The sequence below is a fragment of the Pogoniulus pusillus genome, chromosome 31, assembly GCF_015220805.1.
Source record: "Pogoniulus pusillus isolate bPogPus1 chromosome 31, bPogPus1.pri, whole genome shotgun sequence".
NCBI classification, from domain to species: Eukaryota; Metazoa; Chordata; class Aves; order Piciformes; family Lybiidae; genus Pogoniulus; species Pogoniulus pusillus.
The window spans coordinates 11,754,980-11,777,372 of record NC_087294.1 but is presented as its reverse complement, the minus strand read 5'-3'; positions in this window follow the sequence as shown (position 1 = coordinate 11,777,372).

The following is a 22,393-nucleotide window of genomic DNA, read 5'->3' as shown; positions in this document are numbered from 1 at the left end:
GAAAAGAACTCCTCAAAGTTATTTTCTCCCAGGTCCATCATATGCTCATATTTAACAGTCTTGTTTTGGCCCAGATAGCTATAGTTAAGCCTTTTGCATTTTTCTATAGTTAGACCTCTTTTACATTTGAAATTCTGCATTGCATAGATAGGAAATAAATTTGCTGCAACTATGATAGGAACTTTAAAACTATGGTAGGAGCCTTGCATCAAAACCTGAGCAGATCTGATTTTCACAGGCTGTTTTTCTTCCTTCTAACTAACTTAACTTCTAAATCTCCTTGACCCAAATATTCAGAGCAGCTGCCTATGAACTTCCAGGGGCCTGATGTATGCATACCTGGAACACGTATGAATTGCTATAAACCTGAGCTCTTCTTTCTGCTGTCAAGCACTTCAAACACAAACATACAAAAGCAAACAAGCAACAGAAATCTGAATTTTAGGTCCACAGTACTTTAGACCCAGAATGAAGTAGAATTTGGCATTATAATAGTCCTCTTTTCTAAGCATGAATTCATAGAATCATAGAATCAACCAGGTTGGAAGAGACCTCCAAGATCATCCAGGCCAACCTAGCACCCAGCCCTAGCCAGTCAACCAGACCATGGCACTAAGTGCCTCAGCCAGGCTTTGCTTCAACACCTCCAGGGATGGCAGCTCCACCACCTCCCTGGGCAGCCCATTCCAATGCCAATCACTCTCTCTGCCAACAACTTCCTCCTAACATCCAGCCTAGACCTTCCCTGGCACAACTTGAGGCTGTGTCCCCCTGTTCTGTTGCTGCTTGCAAGGCAGAAGAGACAGACCTCCACCTGGCTACAACTTCCATTCAGGTAGTTGTAGACAGCAGTGAGGTCTCCCCTGAGCCTTCTTTTCTCCAGGCTGCACACCCCACCTGCCTCAGCCTCTCCTCACAGGGCTGTGCTTCAGGCCCCTCACCAGCTTCATCACCCTTCTCTGGACACGTTCCAGTATCTCAACATCTCTCTTGAATTGAGGAGCCCAGAACTGGACACAGGACTCAAGGTGTGGCCTGTCCAGTTTTGAGTACAGGGAAAGAATAACCTCCCTTGTCCTACTGGCCACACTGTTCCTGATCCAGTCCAGGATGCCATTGGCTCTCTTGACCACCTGGGCACACTGCTGGCTCATGTTCAGCTACTATCTACCAGTACCCCCAGGTCCTTCTCTGCCTGGCTGCTCTCCAGCCACTCTGTCCCCAGCTTGTAGCACTGCTTGAGGTTGTTGTGGTCCTACACTTGGCATTGTTAAATCTCATCCCATTAGCCTCTGCCCACCCATCCAGCATGACAAGGTCCCTCTGCAAGGAATTCCAAACAAGCACTGGAATAAAACCCACTGAACAGAAAGTCCTTTTTCAGCCTGGAACAGAAAACAGGGGGGGAGGGGGGGGGAGAAAAGAGAAAAAAGGACAAAGAAATCTAAAGGAGAAATGAGAAAAAAGGAAAAGCAGAAAACCTGTGAATACTGTAGTACCCCTGAATCACTGGATATAGATGGAGTTCTTTAAAGGTTTCATTGAGAAATATATGTTTTTTGTCTGAGAACCTGTAGCAATGACATAGTCTTCTATATGTACACATTCAGGGATTTTGGACCACTAAAGAGTAAAAGGATTTGATATCTTAATGTAGTCACATTAGGAACTGCAAGTTTCCTAGGAATCCATCATCATGACTTTAATCATTATTGAGAATCTGACAAAGCACAACAAAAGGAGCCACTACTGTGGCACTTTTTGCCCACCTTCTGCCCTCTCCCTTTATCTGAGTGGTCTGTCACTGAAAGAACTGAATAAATATTAACAGATTTATTCTCACTGGTATGATAAATATTGTTACTTCTCACTTGCAGATGAGGACCTGAGCCATAGGCAGCAGTAGCCATGAAGTAGTGAAACCTTAATGCACATGCCCACATTTACACATCTGGGAAGCTTGGTTTACAAAATGAAAGCAAAGAATTCATTTGAGAGTTTTCCCCAGACCTAGATGACTTCCTAAGGTTCACACAGTGCATGGAATGTTGAGTGCTAAACCCCTAGGGTTCTTCAACGCTGGTGAAATGTTTTAACCGCAGGCTTCCGTTCCACGAGCATGTAGAAAGGTCTTTATTGGACCAAACATTTACAATCAAACTGTTAAAAATCCATTTAAACTGTTTGTCTGACAGTTGTTTTACACATTTCAAGACAGAATTTGATTGATAGATGAAACCAAATCTAAAGTTATCTGGCAAAGAAAGACAAGGAACAATCTGCTATATAAAATAATGCCCCCCTGTTGACCATTTTTCTGTTACAAGTATTATACTCTCACTTTCCAGTGATGGGAAAAGCACACAGGTCAGATGTAAGGGCTTCCTTGAGATGATTTTATTTCTCTTTTTAAAATACAATCACATTCCACAGAAGAGAAATACTACATATTTCTCTTTTACTTTGAATAAACATCATAATAAAGGTAAAAACGTTCAACTTGGTAATCACTATTTTCCAACTCTTTGTTCTAAACCACTCACCTTAAGATCGTTTTCCTTTTAGTGGTTGATGTCTCAGTCCCCTCAAGATATGCTGAAATCTGCTGGTGAGTTTTTAAAGATGTCAAAAGGCTACAAAGGACTTGGACATCAAAGATTAAATTAGTAAATGAACATTTGAGTATACTCACAATAAGACATGGCTTATGTACAGTCAAACATGGGACCTGAACCACAGCTGGTCCACAGAACAAATTTTTTGCATCAGGAAATGTACTCCCCTCCAAAAAAATCCTCACATTTGGGAATAGCTTAGTTTTACAACTCATTGTGGTTAGAAATATTAAGCAAGATAATAGTTTCTGTGGGTTTTCACCAGAAAGAAACATTAGAGATTCAACTATAGCTGATTAGCTTTTTCCCAGATTAAAAAGGTACTAAGAGCACGAAAATAAAGAGCAATAATTTGATTGCTTCTTTCCCAGATTAAAAATGTACTAAGAGTAAGGAAATTAAGAGCAATAATTTGATTGCTTCTTTCCCAGATTGAAAGTGTACTAAGAGTATGAAAATAAAGAGCAATAATTTGATTGCTTCTTTCCCAGATTAAAAATGTACTAAGAGTATGAAAATAAGGAGCAATAATTTGATTGCTTCTTTCCCAGATTGAAAGTGTACTAAGAGTAAGAAAATAAAGAGCAAGAATCCCTATGTATCAATTATATCTTGCTATTCCTAGTGTTTTATCTCCATTCTTTCCTATCTTCTATCCCACACTTGTCTTTTTCTTGTCTTTTCTTGTAGTGCAGCCTTCTCTGTATTTTGCTTAGATAACCAGCAATGATATGGGAAAGTTTTGGGATACTTTGGAATTTATTTTCAAGGTATTGTTTCCTGTCTCCAATATGTCAAAGTATTGTGAAAAACAAAGGTCAGAACTTGCAGTAAATATATTTTCTTCCTCACTGTTTAAGTCCATGTTTCAAACTAGCAAGAAAGAGTAATAGTCTCTGAAATAAAGGAAGTCCAAGGGAATTTCATATGTCACTGCTTCAAAGCTTATAGGACTTTGTTTTTCTTACTTTAGGACATTTATATAAATAGGAGTTAGCAAAAGCCAAAACAAAAGAAAATAATCAAAGAAAAAAGATAAAACCCAAAAAAGAACAAACCAAGTGAACAAACCAAGTGAACAAACCAACCAAAAAGCAAGCCCCTAAAATTTCACAGCAATCTGATCTACAATGCATTTGTTTTTTGCTGGGGAATATTAGACTCGTAGAATCAGTCAGGGTTGGAAGGGACCACAAGGATCAGCTTGCCATGGGCAGGGACACCCTACTCTAGATCAGGCTGAATTGTGAAGTATAATAAGCTATATGTAAAGAGGGTTTGTTACATAGGGTAGTTTGCTGACAAAAATGAACTATATAGAACTAAATTTCCTCCTGTATATTTATAGCCCATGTAGATGCACAAACATTCATCTGCTTTTCTTTCCTTTTCTTTCCTTTTCTTTTCTTTTCTTTTCTTTTCTTTTCTTTTCTTTTCTTTTCTTTTCTTTTCTTTTCTTTTCTTTTCTTTTCTTTTCTTTTCTTTTCTTTTCTTTTCTTTTCTTTTCTTTTCTTTTCTTTTCTTTTCTTTTCTTTTCTTTTCTTTTCTTTTCTTTCCTTTCCTTTCCTTTCCTTTCCTTTCCTTTCCTTTCCTTTCCTTTCCTTTCCTTTCCTTTCCTTTCCTTTCCTTTCCTTTCCTTCTCTTTTCTTCTCTTTCCTTTTCTTCCCTTTTCCTTTCCTTTCCTTTCCTTTCCTTTCCTTTCCTTTCCTTTCCTTTCCTTTCCTTTCCTTTCCTTTCCTTTCCTTTCCTTTCCTTTCCTTTCCTTTCCTTTCCTTTCCTTTCCTTTCCTTTCCTTTCCTTTCCTTCTCTTTTCTAATTGTTTTTTTTTCATCCTGCTACTTGACAGCTTCATTGTGTACCTCCAGCTCTTGCTCTCTATGGTTCCTTAAAATTCTCTTTGTGATACGGTATTCAGTCAGAATTTTATCTGTTCCAGAATCACTGCAAGCCAGCAGCAGGCTTTCCTCTCTGCATCTGTGTAAACTGTTTTCATTCAGCTGCAGCTTGAGTAGTGGACTCTGGAGGCATATATATACAGAGGATATACAGAGCTAATACTTCTGGCAGACCCTAGTGCTGCTTCCTTTCCTTATAGTCTCTATTGTTTCTTTCCATCAAATGAAGCAGAAGCTTATAATGCTTGCATTTTGAGTGGGAGACAAAGAAGCTCAGCTGTTCACCTTGTCAGTGCTTCAGTCTCTGTACAATTATTTGTACTTCTAGATTAATATGCACCATTCTGATATTCCACAGCATAAAATTGGCCAAGTACAAAGTTCTTATAGGTGTGAAGATCTCCTCCGTACTGGTGTAATACAACAGCAAGTACTGAGAGGGTTAGTATCATAGAATCATAGAACCAACCAGGTTGGAAGAGACCTCCAAGATCATCCAGGCCAACCTATCCCCCAGCCCTATCCAGTCAACCAGACCATGGCACTAAGTGCCTCATTCAGGCTTTGCTTGAACACCTCCAGAGATGGCAACTCCACCACCTCCCTGGGCAGCCCATTCCAATGCAAATCACTCTCTTCATCCTATGTGATGTTTCATCAGTTTATGCTACTCTTACATCCCATACAATTTTTATTTGCCCTGGAGGTGTTTAAGGCCAGGCTGGATGAGGCACTGGCCAGCATGATCTAGGGTAGGGTGTCCCTGCCCATGGCAGGGGGGTTGGAACTAGCTCATCCTTGTGGTGTCTTCCAATCCTGACTGATTCTATGATTCTATAAGTCCTGCTTTCTAGCATAAATAGGCATTACTGTCTAGTAAATAGGTTAGGCTTTTTTTTTAATTGCCAAAATAGAATGTAAAATGAATAAACAACTTCAAATTGCCTAATTTGCAAGTGGGAGCAGCCCCTTTATCAAGAAATCGTATAAAAGGTAGAGCTAATAATTATGTGTTGTAATAAAGTACATGAAGCCTCAGTTATTACTGAGAATGGGGGTATCAGACACATCACCTTTTAATAATTGCAAAGATACAGATAATATTGATAACAAAATTGTAGCCAAATATTTCTTCAAGGGAAAAAAAAAGGGCCTTATTTTCACACTGATCTTGTGATTGGATCAAGGATATTAAAAGCAGAAGCAACATTGGCTTTAAGCCATTTGGGGACTTCCTAGGGCTTTCCAAGAATCTACTGGCTGCACAGATGTCAGCAGCTTTGGAGTATCTCTCTACTCTGCTTTCTACATCTTTATAAGAAAAATAATGGATGTCTGGATTCCAGTGTCAATGACAAAGCCTGGTTTGTTACCTGCACTGAAATTCAACCCTAGAGAATTTGTGATAGCTGACAGCCACTAGAAATATGAGTGACCTGGATGGCTAAAAAAGGCCACAGTAGGACTGAGCATTAGAAGTGCAATATGAAAAGCTATTACATGTATCAGACTTCTGATTTGAAAATGTATAAAGAGTTTAGTTTCTGCCTGTAATATGCACATTTATACATCAGGATCATTTGCTGACTACCAATGCTCCCTCTGGAAAGTTTCTGATTACTGATGAATTTCCTTATCATGCTTTTTTCTCTATAAACAGCTGTAAATTTGGCAAAGACATGTATTTACAGCCCTCAAGAGTTTATTTGGCAGCTGGCTTTTGTTTTTTTACAACTTGCTCTCTCTTAGACTGTAAATATTACTTTGTCTTCTTTCCCTCTGTGATTCTGTAAGTGGCACAGACATCTATTTTGTACATTCAGATTAATATTATATCCTGTTTGTATATATGTAGTGCTCTGTAATTACTCTTACTGAAATTACTGAATGTTAACCTTATTATCCCAAGTCTGCCAGACATTATTTTTTCTTCCTTAAACAAACTCACCATGTCCTGCCCTAAATATTAAGACTAGAAATGTTGGACTAGCTGATTCAGAAGAGTCTGGCAGACTGAGGGCTGGAAGCCAAGTTTCACACGAATTCTGTTCTGCACCCTTCATTCCCTGATGTCTCGTAGCAGAACAGTAGTGATGTGAACTATCCAAGAGCACACCAGCACACCTTGAAGGTGGCCTCACAACAGGGATATCTACCAAAGTTTCACTATCACATAATCTCAGAGAATATCACAGCCTGCTTCACCAAATTGTACACTGTTGATGGCAAACAGCAGCTTAGTAGATGTGCTATCTAGTTCACAGCCTTGCATCAGCAGCAGATAAACCTGATTAAAGGATGGTTGTTTTCTAATCTGTATTTTTTGGTGATACCAGAATATGCTGTATAAGAGATGCCATCATATGACCAGTTCACAGAATCACAGAAATGGTCAGACCCTGAGCATCACCAAGTTCAAGCAATAACCCTGCTCTGCAAGGTTCACCCCTAAATCATATCCCCAAGCATCACATCCGAACAACTTTTGAACACACGTAGGGCTGAGGACTCAACCATCTCCCTGGGCAGCCCATTCCAATACCTGACCACACTTGCTGGGAATTTTTTTTCCTGATACCCAGATTAAACTTTCCTGTGGCAGCCTGAGGCTGTTTCCTCTTGTTCTATCACTACTTTTGAGAAGAGACCAGCACCAATCTTTGGCTGTATTTGTTGTTGTTGTAATTGTATCTATTCCCATCTTTCCCAAAGACTACACAGAGAGCTAATATGAATCATATATATATATATATATATATATATATATTTGTTTTATTCAAAAGTGATGATTACAAAGAAAGAAAAAAATAATTAGCTCTAAAACCTGTTTTGAATGCAATTTCAGAAAGAATAGAGGTCCCTAAAGTTGCACTCAGGAAACTATATTTCATTACTATAAGAACTGTGGATACTTATTATCATTACATAATCTGGACAGTGCATTTTCTCAGATTAGTTTCCCTTTGCTTACAAACCTGATGCCATTTTTATCTGGCATGATGACTACCATACCCTGAGGCATATAAAACCAGTTCTTATTCTGTATTCATACTGATTTCAGAAAGGTAGAGCTGCACTGTTTCATCTCGAGGCAAAAAAATGCACAGCACCTAGTGAATTTCTATCAGTCTAGCAAAAAGTAACCACTTTCTGATTCATTTCCTCACAGCACTTGTGAGCTACAGCAATTTGCTCCCTTTGGCTGCTGGGTGGGTTCTGTTGCACCTTTGCCATGCAGTATATAGACATCATAACAGAGTGGCCAGCGTGATGTAAATCTACACTTATCACACTATAATTTGTGGGATAGACAGACCTTGACGTTAATAGAAGTGTCCCTGCTCTGCTAGCTGTAATTTAGGTACAAAGGTTAATAGTGTTTTCTAGTCAATTAGATTCTGGTATCAGCTTTGGTGTACTTCTGTTCTAGCATACAATTTCAGCAAGCTAGTATTGGCCCAAGATCTTATTGTTCCAGTTTGGGCCATGAGCTTACCTGGTTCTGGAGAATAGAATCAGCTCACACCTCTTTTCAGGAGTGAGAATGAGGATACTGCAGACTGACTGGAAGTTTTAAAGAGAAATTCTGTTGGCAAGATGTGCTGGTTTGAGACTACTTGGAATAGTTTACTGAGAGAAATTAAATCCTTAGCTGTGAGAAGAAGGAAAAGAAAACAACAGGTGCCCTGTGTCACCCATTCTGTGGTCCTTGACACAGTTGTGACGATGTGATCACGCCTGTGTGCATCAGCTGCCTCTCAACTGTTCCCATGAAGACCTCTGCAGTAAGTCAAACTGGCTGAGCATCAGTAAAAAAAAAATACTTCTTATCTTCCAGGTGAAACCTGCTTTCTGCACACCACAGCAGATTTGAACTTCGCAGGCAAGCTAAAATTTCAACCTATTTTTATTTTCCATTGATTTCTTTCATGCTCTTTCTCCCTGGCTTTGTAATTGTGTGTCGTTAGGGGATGGCTTTGGGAACTTTCATGTGTTTTTCATGTGTTCAAGGAAAGTCTTTCAGGGTTTGCATGCATACCATAGCAATATCAGCTAATATATCATCCTTCCCCAGCCATAGGAAGAAACAGAGAATTGGCTCTGCATTGGAATTCAGTCAGATCTTGTCTAGCTAACAAGTCTTCCATTTCCACCTACTCCTCTGTCTCCTGGCAGAAAGGACAAAAGTGCTGGGATCCAAAGACAAAGAAAAATATTAGTAGAACTAGAGGGATCTCAGAGGGAAAAGTAATTCTAACATGTTTAGTCTAGGACAAATATCTTGTTGTATTTGAAAAAAGATCAGAAAATGCAGGAATGAAAACTCAAAACCAAAGGACTGTACACACATTGTAAAAAAAATAATTCAGCAATAGAAGTAAGAAAGTATAACTTTTTCCCTTATATAGTCTTAAAGTCCTGTATTGAGTCATAGAATCATAGAATCGATCAGGTTGGAAGAGACCTCCAAGATCACCCAGGCCAACCTAGCACCCAGCCCTAGCCAATCAATTAGACCATGGCACTAAGTGCCTCAGCCAGGCTTTGCTTGAGCACCTCCAGGGACAGTGACTTCACCACCTCCCTGGGCAGCCCATTCCAATGCCAATCACTCTCTCTAGCAAGAACTTCCTCCTAACATCCAGCCTATACCTCCCTCGACACAACTTGAGACTGTGTCCCCTTGTTCTATTGCTGGCTGTCCGGGAGAAGAGACCAACCCCCACCTGGCTACAACCTCCCTTCAGGTAGTTGTAGACCTGACTTCAATATGATATGAAGTTAATCTCAGTGTGACGCAATCTGAATGCCTAAGATAATTGTAGAAGATGTTCCTGTAATACATTTCTTACTGACAAACCCTTTGAACATTTTTTTCTACTAGAATATTTCTTAATTATACCCCTCATAAAGCCTTTATCTTGCCAAGAAATTTCTGTTGACTTGGGTGTTCACAGAATCACAGGATCACATAATGCTAGGGGTTGGAAGGGACCTCTGCAGATCTTTGAGTCTAACTAGCCTGCCAGAGTAGGACCACAGGAATGCAGCCAGACAGGTCTTGAAAGTCCCAAGAGAACTTCTCTGGGGAGCCTGTTCCAGTGCTCTGTGACCCTTACAATAAAGAAGTTTCCCTTTGTGTCGAGGTGGAACCTCCTGTGCTGCAGCTTATTTCCATTGCTCCTTGTCCTGTCACAGGGGGCAAGTGAGCAGAGCCTGTCCTGCCAGAGGAAGATCACTCACAGCAGATCATGCTGGAATGCATCCAGATAGTTCTTGAATATCTCCAGAGAGGGAGACTCCACAATCTCTCTGGGCAGCTGATTCAAGTGTTCTGTCACCCTCACAGTGAAAAAAATTCTTCCTCAGCTTCACATGGAACCTCCTATGCCTCAGCTTCCACCCATTGCCCCTTGTCCGGTCTCTGGGCAGCACTGAGCAGAGGCTGGCTCCATCCTCCTGGCACTCACCCCTTCCATATTTACAAACATTAATCAGGTCAGCCCTTAGTCATCTCCTCTCCAAGCTATAACTATTTGTTCCTTTTCCAATTGGTTCCTTAGCTCTGCTGTGCACTGTTCCATGGTAATTGCTACTGCAGGATCTTTTAGTATGACTACACATTGTCTGTCTGGGCAAGAATACATACCACACTCTGAATATTGTGAGAGCTGCCTGTTCTTATGAGTCACCAGAATATGGCAGTCTGAATTCCCATAAAGTCATCCACTGAGCCGTGCTTAGCCTACGTGGCCCAAGCAAAGTCACGACATTGATGTTGCTGCCCCTCGATGCCAAAATACTTTGTTGAGCAGAGGCTTGTTTATTTTCAAGGAAAAGACTTGACTACATAAGCAACAAAGATCTTAATATATAATTAATGTGTTTCCTAATTAAAGAGTAACCACGTCTGCTGTCATATTTCAATTAAGGGTATAGAAAATAATGTATTCCCTTCTTCAATATTTAATGGGAGCATAGCAATTAACAAAATGCCACTTCTCTAATGTAAAAATTGTACTTGGCCCAGTTTCAACTAACTGTAAATTTGTAGTGGTAATTTGTTGTTTGAGGTTTTTTTTTTAAGGAGGGGCTTCTTTCCCCCCCCCCCCCCCCCCCCCCCACAAACATGGATCTGTTAAGTTTATCAATATAACTTCAATCAATATATCAATATAACTGGATGAGGCACTTAGTGCCATGGTCTAGTTGACTGGATAGGGCTGGGTGCTAGGTTGGACTGGATAATCTGGGAAGTCTCTTCCAACCTGGTTGATTCTATGATTCTATGATTCAGTCTTCTGAGTCTAACCAACAGCTTTACTTTTAAAACAGCTTAACTATTTTTTTTTTAAACTATTTGAAGTCATTTGGTGTAAAATTGCCTGGTTAATTATTATTTCAAGGGTATTAACTTTTTGTATTAAGTGATGTGCTTTTAGGTATGTGATCAATGCATTTCATTTCCTCTGGCTAATAAGTAGTGGAATGATATTAAAGCCCCTGGAATGGAACTATCAGTTCCTGCTGGATTTTAGCCTTAGAAGGAATGCTTTGAATCTCAGCTCTAAACATCATATGGCACTGGAGACAACTCAGAGCCACAAGAGTTTAGCAGGTGTTACTTGAAACTTGCTGGCTTTTTTCCTCTTCTTTAGTGTTAGCGATGAAGTATTTCAATGCCCAAGCATGAGCAACAACAGCTGTTCAAGTCATACTCTGCATAAAGACCTACAAGGAAAGGTAGGATGGATGGCAGTGTTTGCAGTCACCGTCTGTCTCTGTGAAAACAAGCCTGGCATTTTCCACTCGTTGCATTCAAAAGCAATCAACATTTCCTGCAATGAAATATAAGACTGGTAAAGTTTAGAAACAGATCCTTTGAATCGTTTTAGTGATACTGATGACTCAAAAACAGAGGCTAGAAGGAATCAATCACTACAACACTGCTGAAAAAGGAGAGGAAAAAAATCCAGATTGGGACAAGGGAGGTTATTCTGCCCCTGTACTCAACGCTGCTCAGGCTACAACTTGAGTGCTGTGTCCAGTTCTGGGCTCCTCAATTCAAGAGAGATGTTGAGGTACTGGAACGTGTCCAGAGAAAGGTGAGAAAGCTGGTGAGGGGCCTGGAGCACAGCCCTGTGAGGAGATGCTGAGGGAGCTGGGGGTGTGCAGCCTGGAGAAGAGGAGGCTCAGAAGTGACCTCATTTCTGTCTACAACTACCTGAAGGGAGGTTGTAGACAGGTGCGGTTGGTCTCTTCTGCCAGGCAACCTGCAACAGAACAAGGGGACACAGTCTCAGGTTCTGATGGGGGGGGGAAGTATAGGCTGGATGTTAGGAGGAAGTTCTTCACAAAGAGAGTGGCATTGAGATGGGCTGCCCAGGGAGGTGGTGGAGTTGCTATCATTGCAGGTGTTCAGAAAAAGACTGGTTGAGGCAGTGCCATTGTTGATTGGACAGGGCTGGGTGCTAGGTTGGCCTGGATGATCTTGGAGGTCTCTTCCAACCTGGTTGATTCTATGATTCTAAATGTGAATAGAGTGGCATATTTAAGCACTCCACTAGAAGTCAGCTTGATTATTATTACACATAGCATTTCCTTTCATTTTGAAAAAGTCAGCAGAAGTCCATTTTTTATGACCTCTATAACACTGAAAAAAAACCCAAAACCTGAATTTGAAGTTTCTGTGCTATGTTCCTTCAGAACAGTCCAGCCTGATGTTTTTTTTTCCTGAATTGAAAGTATGCAATAGAAAAGATTAAGAAATTATTGGGTAATTGTCTTGTGAACCTCTGAAAATACAAGTTTGGGAAGTTGTGTCATCACCCACTTCTTAGATGGATCTCTGAAATATAAGGCAAAGGAATTCTTGAGAGTAAAACAGAATCACAGAATCAATCAGGTTGGAAAAGACCTTTGAGATCATCAAATCCAACCTATCACACAATATTATCTAATCAAATATATCATAGCACCAAGTGCCTCATCCTCTTTCCTTTTAAACACTCCCAAGAATAGTGACTCCACCACCCCCCTGGGCAGCCCTTTCCAATACCAATCACTCTTGCTGTGAAGAACTTCATCCTAACATCCAGTCTAAACCTGTCCTACTGCAGTTTGAGACTGTGTCCTCTTGTTCTGCCACTGGGTGCCTGGGAGAAGAGACCAGTCCCTGCCTGGATACCACCTCCCTTCAGGTACTTGTAGAGAGCAATAAAATTCCACCCTGAACCTTCTCTTCTCCAGGCTGCACACCCCCATCTCCCTCAGACCCTCCTCACAGGGCTGTGCTCCAGCCCCCTCACCAGCCTTGGTGCCCTTTTCTGAACACATTCCAGTATCTCAACACTTCTCTGAGGGGCCCAGAACTAGACACAGTACTCAAGTTGTGGTCTAACCAGTGCTGAGTACAGGGGCAGAATGACTTCCCTAGTCCTGCTGCGCACACTATTCCTATAAATACCAGGATGCCATTGGCCTTTTTGGCCACCTGGGCACACTGCTGCCAACCCATACACCAGGTCCCTTTCTGCCTGGCCTTCATCTATTCTGTAAACCAACTCACAACTTGCTTATCTCTGGAAATAAAACCTAGGCAGATTGTTGCCATGCATTATTTCAAGTCTAATGCTATTAATCATAACTGTCACCTTAAATTAATAATGGGCCTAGCAATACTGGTAGCCAAGCCAAGTATTTAATATAGTTTTGTATTCCAATGGAACAAAATGGGTCAGTATATAGGTTACAGGCTTTCCTAGCTCTTTAGCATTGACCAAGGTTATATACATCCCAGCAGTTATGAAACCAATGTAGTTACATCATAGCTTGAGTGCAAAGGCAGTAGTTGTGTTTAGAGGCTAATTAAAGTGACAGTTTTCTTGCACATTATGAAGACTCCCACCCTCCTTCCATGTCATTCTATCTCACTATAGAAAAGCCTTCATGTGGAAGGCATTTTCAAGTGCACATGGGATTTCTGTTCGTATCATATATGTCTTATTTTCCAGTGCTTAATACTGAAGAGTGTAGCCCGAGTGATAACCCATTATGCTTGATTTCCTGTACAAGGTTCCCTTTAACTTTTCACTGCATGACTGGTTGGAATGTGCAAATTATAACTTACAGCAGAGGATTCTGAGGGGATAATATTTGCCTTAGGAACAATGTAGTCACATTGCATTTCCAAGGCAGAGCGCAACATCGGGCTACCTGCCCCGACAGAGTTCATTCGTCACCGGGAGCTATGTTATGGTAGAGGTCAGAGCAGCAGAGGCTCTCCATTTTAAAGAGAGGCAGTACAGTTCTTTAACTACACTTAAACAAAATGCTGCAATTTTACTCTCAGGGTTTATGTTCTTTAGCTTCAGGGGAAATTCATATGTTAAACATCTAAAGATAGGAGCTTGCATTCATCTAGTTACTTGAAGACGTAAAACAAGAACTGATTAATCAACTTGAAAAGTTCCACACACACAAAAAAAAATTGTTCCTTAGCTGTCCACTGCTTGATTTTTGTGTCTTCCTGTCAAGTATCTCTTGTAAGCTCCTGTCTGAGATCATTTATTGAGCCAAGTAGATGGATTGGTGACCCTTCACACTATAATGTTTGTAATAATTTAAGGGCATGATTCCTTTCATACAATATTAATGATTAGAGTTAGGTGTCAAACTTAAGCTAATCGTCTAGGCTCCTTCCACAGTCCCTGAAGCTAAGATCCTCTGAATGCAAATTGCAAACTCCCAAAAGGCAATTTATCACCACTGCCTTTGATATCTCTTCTGGGATAGACAGAAACACCCTCTGGAAGATGATGTCTCTTCATTGTCTACACAGAGAGCTAAGACAAGACGTTTCATTTTTTGATGGCTAAATTTACATAAAAGCAATCTCAGACTTAATCAATTACTAAATATAAATCTATCACTTGAAGAAAGAATTACTTCTCAGTAATGAGTACAAGTTTTCATAAGGACGTTGGGTACAAACAACACCCAGCAAGTCTGAGATCCTTCTCAGTTCTCACGTATATGAAATCCATGTTGCATACAAGCTGGTATCTTTTCCAGACTTGTAAATCACATTAAGCATCTCTTCTGGGGCTGCTTTGTTTCAAACTGAGCAAACATATATTGTGAGTTTTTTAGATTGTGATGCTTTGGGTGTTACTTGCCCCCTTACACCTGAAAAAAATCACCCAAACTAGACTCACTGGAAAATATAGAATGAAGTTATGTATACAGCTTAGTACAATATAGAAGCAGATATTTACAATATATACAGCTATACAGAGAAACAGGCAAGTTGAAAAAGTGATACAGAAACACAACAGCCCTCCCAGAAACCAGAGTTCCCAGGAGCGGTTCCCAACCACCCTTCCACCTCCTTTCCACCCCTCTACCTTATCCCAGACTTTGCCTTACATTCAAGGTGAGTTTGGAGAATCGGCCAGGGGGGTTAGGAAGCAGATAGATTTGCAGGTTGTAGAGAGAAGGGAGGCAGCCAAAGCCAGAGAGCAATTCTGTTATCTATGTTTGTGTTCTTGTCCTTATACATCTCAGCAAGCCTATGAGTGAAGTAGCCATCACCATTGTTTCCTTTTCACAGTCTATAATCTAATTCCTCCCACTAAAATATCCCAGCTAGGCTCAAACTAGCACATAGATTTATTCATATTAAACCCCAATGAGAAGATATTCATGTCTTCAAATTCATAAATGTCCTAAATGTCCTCATATATTTATCCTTAGATGAGCAAAAATGTTAGGAAAAGAAAAAAAAAAAAAAAAGAAAAAAAAGCCAACTCACACAGTATCTACACTAGTACTAGAATCATAGAATCAACCAGGTTGGAAGAGACCTCCATGATCATCCAGGCCAACCTAGCTCCCAGCCCTAGCCAATCAACCAGACCATGGCACTAAGTGCCTCAGCCAGGCTTCTCTTGCACATCTCCAGGGTCAGTGACTTCACCACCTCCCTGGGCAGCCCATTCCAATGCCAATCACTCTCTCTGGCAACAACTTCCTCCTAACATCCAGCCTATACTTTCCCCAGCACAACTTGAGACTGTGCCCCCTTGTTCTGTTGCTGGTTGCCTGGGAGAAGAGACCAACCCCACCTGGCTACAGCCTCCCTTCAGGTAGTTGTAGACAGCAATGAGGTCATCCCTGAGTCTTCTCTTCTCCAGGCTAAACAACCTTTAAACAACCTATTGAAGTAGTTTGCTTTAAAATGGCCTGAAAGAGTACTAATCTGACCTCTTATGTGTCCGTGGGTCTTTGGAGTCACTGCAACAATGGGAAGAGTGAACATCTGGAAGCCATTTACTGGGACAATTTGAGGTCTTTATCATTATTAATTAATTCAGCATTCATTGCAAAGTCACTAATAAATCTCTTTAGTGTTCTTAGGGACCTCACTTAACATTCAATTGTTTTTATGGATCTAGCTGGCAGTCCAATTGCAGTGCATTTGTTTCAAAGGCACCAGTCTGTAGCTCAGAATTGTCTCTAGACAACAAATACCTTTGCCACATTCTTTCTGCTCTTCTTCTCTCTTGTTCTTTTATGTTTGTTTGAGGTTTTTTTTTTTTTGTTGTTGTTGGTTGGTTGGTTATGGGATTTTTTTGTGTGCATGTGTGCTTGTTGGCTTTTTTTTTTTTTTTGGTGGTGGTGGGGTTGGGTTTTTTTCCTTCTTTTTCTTTTTTCTTTTAATTTTTGTTTGGATATTGCTAATTTTTCTTGTGCTCTTGTGCCACGCTTGCCACAGCAACTCTAACCTTTACACCAGAATCATTGCTGCTAAGTTTTGAACAGAATCACCCTATGAGGAGAGACTGAGGGAGCTGGGGTTGTTTAGCCTGGAGAAGAGGAGACTCAGGGGTGACCTCATTGCTGTCTACAACTACCTGAAGGGAGGTTGTAGCCAAGTGAGGGTTGGACTCTTCTTCCAGGCAACCAGCAACAGAACATGGGGACACAGTCTCAAGTTGTGCTGGGGAAAGTATAGGCTGGATGTTAGGAGGAAGTTCTTGCTAGAGAGATTGGCATTGGAATGGGCTGCCCAGGGAGGTGGTGGAGTCACTGTCCCTGGAGGTGTTCAAGAAAAGCCTGGCTGAGGCACTTAGTGCCATGGTCTAGTTGATTGGCCGGGGCTGGGTGCTAGGTTGGCCTGGATGATCTTGGAGGTCTCTTCCAACCTGGTTAATTCTACGATTCTATGATTCTAAAAGTACCATGTAGATCCCTCATTTCTTAGCCACTATTTTTTCTTTTCTTTTTTTTTACTCCTGAAAATTGGAAAAGAATATGAAGGCAGGAGGTTAATTTCCAGCTTGGGAGAAACAGCATGTTTGCTTTTCTTCTTTAGCATCACTGCCAGGAGTAATTACGAGTATTTTTAATTGTTAGGAATGGAACACTTTCAAACATTAGGCTCTCTGTAAGGTTTAAACTCACAGAAGAAAAAATATCAATGAATAACATTTTACAGGCTCCCTAAAACTTGGCATACACTACACATTTTATGCTGCCAGGAAGGTCCTCTGAAATATTTAAATTCAGAGCCTTCCTTTGTAGAAGATGAAACACTTTCTGTGCACTGAGAACACAAGAAGATTTAAGAACCTGTTTCAAAATTGTTACAGTTCACTTCCTTTTATTTGTGTACTCCATTTCATATGCACAGTTCACACTCTGCAAATCCTTTTGTACGTGAACAACCTACTTCTCTGATCTTACTACTCGTGCTGGAAGGTGTATAATGGGATCGCCATTGTGTTATGTAACCTTATGGGGGGAAAATGGTGAAAGGAGAGTGTAGGCAGAGAGGACAGGAGAGGTTCTTTTGTCTCCCTTAACCTCTGAACCCAGCTTCAATTCTACTCTCACTACAAAAATATGGAGTTCTCAGGCTAAGCTGGGTTTTGTGGCATTTCCTTACATTCGTTGCATGACTTGAAGTCCACTTGACACACTAACCGCTAAGGACGTAACCCTGCGAGTCACTTACTTTTGTGTCTACAAAACTGCAATTGCTTCTACCCTCCCTCCCACCGTATCCCTGCACCAACATTTAATTCCAAGTTATTTTTAAAGGGGATGAAACACCAAACCAAAACCAGAATACTTGATCCAGTATGGTGAAATAAAGTGAGTTTCATAAATGGAAAAGCTAGACATCCTGTGGAGTATTAAGTACTTCATTATTCAACAGTGTACATGCAACCTTTGCAAAACACATCCAAAATCATCAAGACTTATATGTTTCTATGGAGAATCTGCAGCAGACTGTCACTGAGATGCTAAGACAGTTTAGTAGCAATAAATAAATAAATAGATAACTAAAAAGCTGTCAAAAGTAAGCTTTCTGAAGAATGTTTCACAAAAGATTTTGTTAGTCTTTTATACTCCACTTTAGAATGAGTCAGTGTAATTCAGGGTTAGGGATGTGGCCATTAATTGGTGTACATAAGCTAGGAGCAGGTGTGGATATGTTGGAAGGTAGGAGAGCACTGCAGAGGGACCTTGCCAGGCTGGATGAATGGGCAGAGGCCAATGGGATGAGATTTAACAAGGCCAAGTGCAGGGTTCTACACTTTGGCCACAACAACCCCAAGCAGTGCTACAGGCTGGGGAAAGAGCGGCTGGAGAGCAGCCAGGAAGAAAGGGACCTGGGGGTACTGATAGATAGTAGCTGAACATGAGCCAGCAGTGTGCCCAGGTGGCCAGGAGAACCAATGGCATCCTGGCCTGGATCAGGAACAGTGTGGCCAGTAGGACAAGGGAGGTTATTCTTCCCTTGTACTCAACACTGCTCAGGCCACACCTTGAGTCCTGTGTCCAGTTCTGGGCTCCTCAATTCAAGAGAGATGTTGAGATACTGGAATATGAGCAGAGAAGGGCAACGAAGCTGGTGAGGGGCCTGAAGCACAGCCCTGTGAGGAGAGGCTGAGGGAGCTGGGGGTGTGCAGCCTCGAGAAGAGGAGGCTCAGGGCAGAGCTCATTGTTGTCTACAATTATGTGAAGGGAGGCTGTAGCCAGGTGGGGTGGGTGTCTTCTGCCAGGCAACCAGCAACAGAACAAGGGGACACAGTCTCAAGTTGTGCCAGGGGAGGTCTAGGCTGGATGTTAGGAGGAAGTTGTTGGCAGAGAGAGTGATTGGCATTGGAATGGGCTGCCCAGGGAGGTGGTGGAGTCACCATCCCTGGAGGTGTTTGAGAAAAGCTTGGATGCGGAACTTAGTGCCATGGTCTGATTGATTGGCCAGGGCTGGGTGCTAGGTTGGCCTGGATGCTCTTGGGGGTCTCTTCCAACCTGCTGATTCCATGATTCTATGGTTGTATATATGAATATACATTAACAAATACTGAAAATGAAAATAGCACATAATTTGTCTTTCCAACTGTCAGAAAAGATATTAACATCACCACTGTCTCAGCCAGCAGCAGGGAGATGCAAGTATGCAAACCACATCAATGGTTGTGACTTGTTTCCACAAGGGGGAGTGAATCTCAAAGACAATGATGCTATGATCCTCTTCTATAGCCAACCCCCAGGAAATCAGCTTAACAGACAGAGAACAGAAGTGCTCAAGACAATTATAATAGCACATGTTAGATAAGATAAACGACATTTGACATAGTCTGCTAAATGCCACTGAGGAATTTTATATGGTCATCAACACCTAAAATTGCATTAGGAATAAAATTAAATGATAGTTTCTTTGTTATGGGGTTCCTCTGCTTAAAGGACTCTGAGAAGTTATTACAACAAGGTCTGAAAATTATTCTCTACAGTGAATTATTCAACCACTAAATCCAAAAAATAAGTGGACTGTCAAATTTGTAAAAGACCCTCTACAGTGAAGAGCAGACTGCAACTATCTAATTATCTGCTCCCTTGGTTGCCTAACTGATCTATGAAATCAAATTAAACACCAATCTGCAGATTTAATATTTCAGTGCTAAAGGATCTGGACCAAATCTACTGAAACAAAGAGGAATACCTAAACCCTCCTGTAGTTTGCAAGTAGAAGTTGGCAAATCATGAGTAATTAAAAACCAGAATTAGTTATTCTGTGTTCTTACTTTCTTAGCTAAAATCACAACCCTGCTCACTCTATCACCTCTGGAGCAATAAGTAAACCATGAAGCATAGCAAGCAGGATGGTTAACAGTCCTTTTAATCTTTTTCAGCAAGCTATTTGAGCTGAACAAGCTGTGCAGGGGGGTTGGGGAGTCTCCTTCTCTGGAGATTTTCAAAACCCACCTGGATGCATTCCTGTTCAGACCACCCTAGGTGATCCTGGCTTTGTCAGATGGGTTGAACTCGATGGGCTCTGAAGGTCCCTTCCAACTTCTAACATTTTGTGATTTTGTCATTTACATTTCTTGCTGGTTTTGCTTTTGCTTTAGGTTTTTCTTTACCTTAAATTAATCATTCATCTGCAGAGACAGATACTGCAGTGATGAGGAAGTAACCAAGGATGAGGAAATGGCTGAGTTACTGATTGCCTGCTATGCCTGTCATGAGAATAACAGAATCAGCCTTGTCCCATTTCTCTGCCATCTGTGATGGCAAAATTTGGTCTGAGCCTTAAAAACTTCTTAACTAGAAACAGAAAATTTAGCTGTTATTGGGTACTGGCAGCACAGTTCTGGATCTTTGGACTCTTTTCATCTTAAACACTAAAATAATACTTTCTAGACATCTTAAGTATTTAGTCTGCTTCTGATTTACTTTGATTCCACTATTAAAATGTGGAAAGTGATTGCTTAAGGTTTTTTCCCTACCAATAAATAAGAATTCATTAACTTTGTTTTTTCAATCCACATGCTGCTTTGCATCTGAGATCAGGCAGCTGAAGCTTAACAGTCCCAACTCTTCATTTGAAAACTGCTAATCATAGAATCAACCAGGTTGGAAGAGACCCCCAAGATCATTCAGTCCAATCTATCACCCAGCCCTAGCCAATCAACCAGACCATGGAACTAAGTGCCTCATCCAGGCTTTTCTTGAACACCTCCAGGGACAGTAACTCCACCACCTCCCTGGGCAGCCCATTCCAATGCCAATCACTCTCTCTGGCAAGAACTTCCTCCTAACACCCAGCCTATACTTCACCTGGCACAACTTGAGACTGTGTCCCCTTGTTCTGTTGCTGGTTGCCTGGCAGAAGAGACCAACCCCACCTAGCTACAGCCTCCCTTCAAAACCAGAGAGCAACTGTCTTTTCTATATTTATGTTCTTGTTTTTATACATCTCACCAAGCCTATGAGTGAAGTAGACACCACCACTGTTTCCTTTTCACAGAATATAATCTGATTCTTCTCACCAAAACATTCCAACTAGCTTCAAGCTAGCACAAGGAGGATGTTATAAGGTTTCCTTGGAGCCTTCTACTCTTCAGTCTGATGAAACCCATCTCTCTCACCTTGCACATGTAAGGAAGGTTCTCTAGCCCCCTGATAGTCTTCACAGACCTTCTCTGGACCTGCTCAAGCAGACCAATGTCTATTTTCTACTAGTGATCACAGGGCTGAACACAGTACTACAGAAAGTACACATGACGAGTATAACAAAGTACAGAGGCATATTTACTTCTGCAACTTAACATAAAAAGATGAAAACTGTATCATTATTTCTGAAATAGCTAAGTTGTGATATATTTTTCCAAGTTGAAGCTTTAATATATGTTTATAATTGTATTCACATGTACATCTGAAAAGAATTTCATGTGTTTTAAAACTGTCTTTGTAATTCTTTGTATCTAACAGTTAAAAAAAGTCATTAAAAATTACCTCCCAAATCAAAACTAATGCCACAGATCAGGATATTAGGATTGGAAAACAAAACCAAGACCCTTCCACACAATTGCTTTAATTATACACAGATTTAGCAGCTTTCACCATAATTGGCCTGGGTTTAGGCTAAATGCTGTAGGAAAAATGACCTTGCTTAATGCTAAGTGGACCACCAAGGTGCCTGCTCCTCTTCTTTATCAGATTGAGTAATCACCAAAAGTGGCTTAGACAAAGATTGCAGTGCAGAGTTGAAAGTTCACGTGGAACATTGTCATTTTAATTGCACAGCATAAAGAAAGACAATATTTTCTGACACTGGTTTTCATTTTAAAAGTGACCAAAAAAAAACAAAAACCACAAAACCTTTCTTGATGATTTCTGGTTAATGTGAACTTACAGCAGCCTTAGATTCTAATATAGGAAAAAATAAGTTTATACAAATGTAAAAGTGGACTGCAATGGAGTCAAATAAATTTCAAACATTCATTGCTTTGTTGTTAATCACTTAGGACAGGAGAACATTTTCACACTCTAACAGAAGACTTGGAGAACTATAGGATGAACTTAAAGTTAAATGAAGGTGATATAAAGTGTCTGCTAAAGTTAATGGAAAAGCTTTTGACTGGTTTTAGTGGAGCTTAAACTGCATTCTTGATGGCCATTTGGACTTCATACAGATCTTATTTGATAGTCATATTAATATCCTGAAGAGAAAGAGCTTGGATATGTTAACAATGTGCCATATGTCTGCATTTGAATGAAGTGGCATATATGCACTGAGTGTACATATGTATAGATTTATAGGCACACAGAGTAAAATTCTTACATGTGATGACATGATAGAGTAAAAATATGTTGTTATTACCACTCATCTGGAATAAACAGATTCTAATGAATCTGCATCACTTGTGGATTCATTAATATAAGCCTTTTCAGCAAAGGAAGGATTTATAGTCACTTAGTATGGCTTCCCATTTAACTCAGGCCATATATTTCAAACTTGTGAAAAGAGTTGTCAGCTCCTTGTTTAAGGTGAGAATGGAGAATTTTGTATCCTGGGTAAGGTTACTT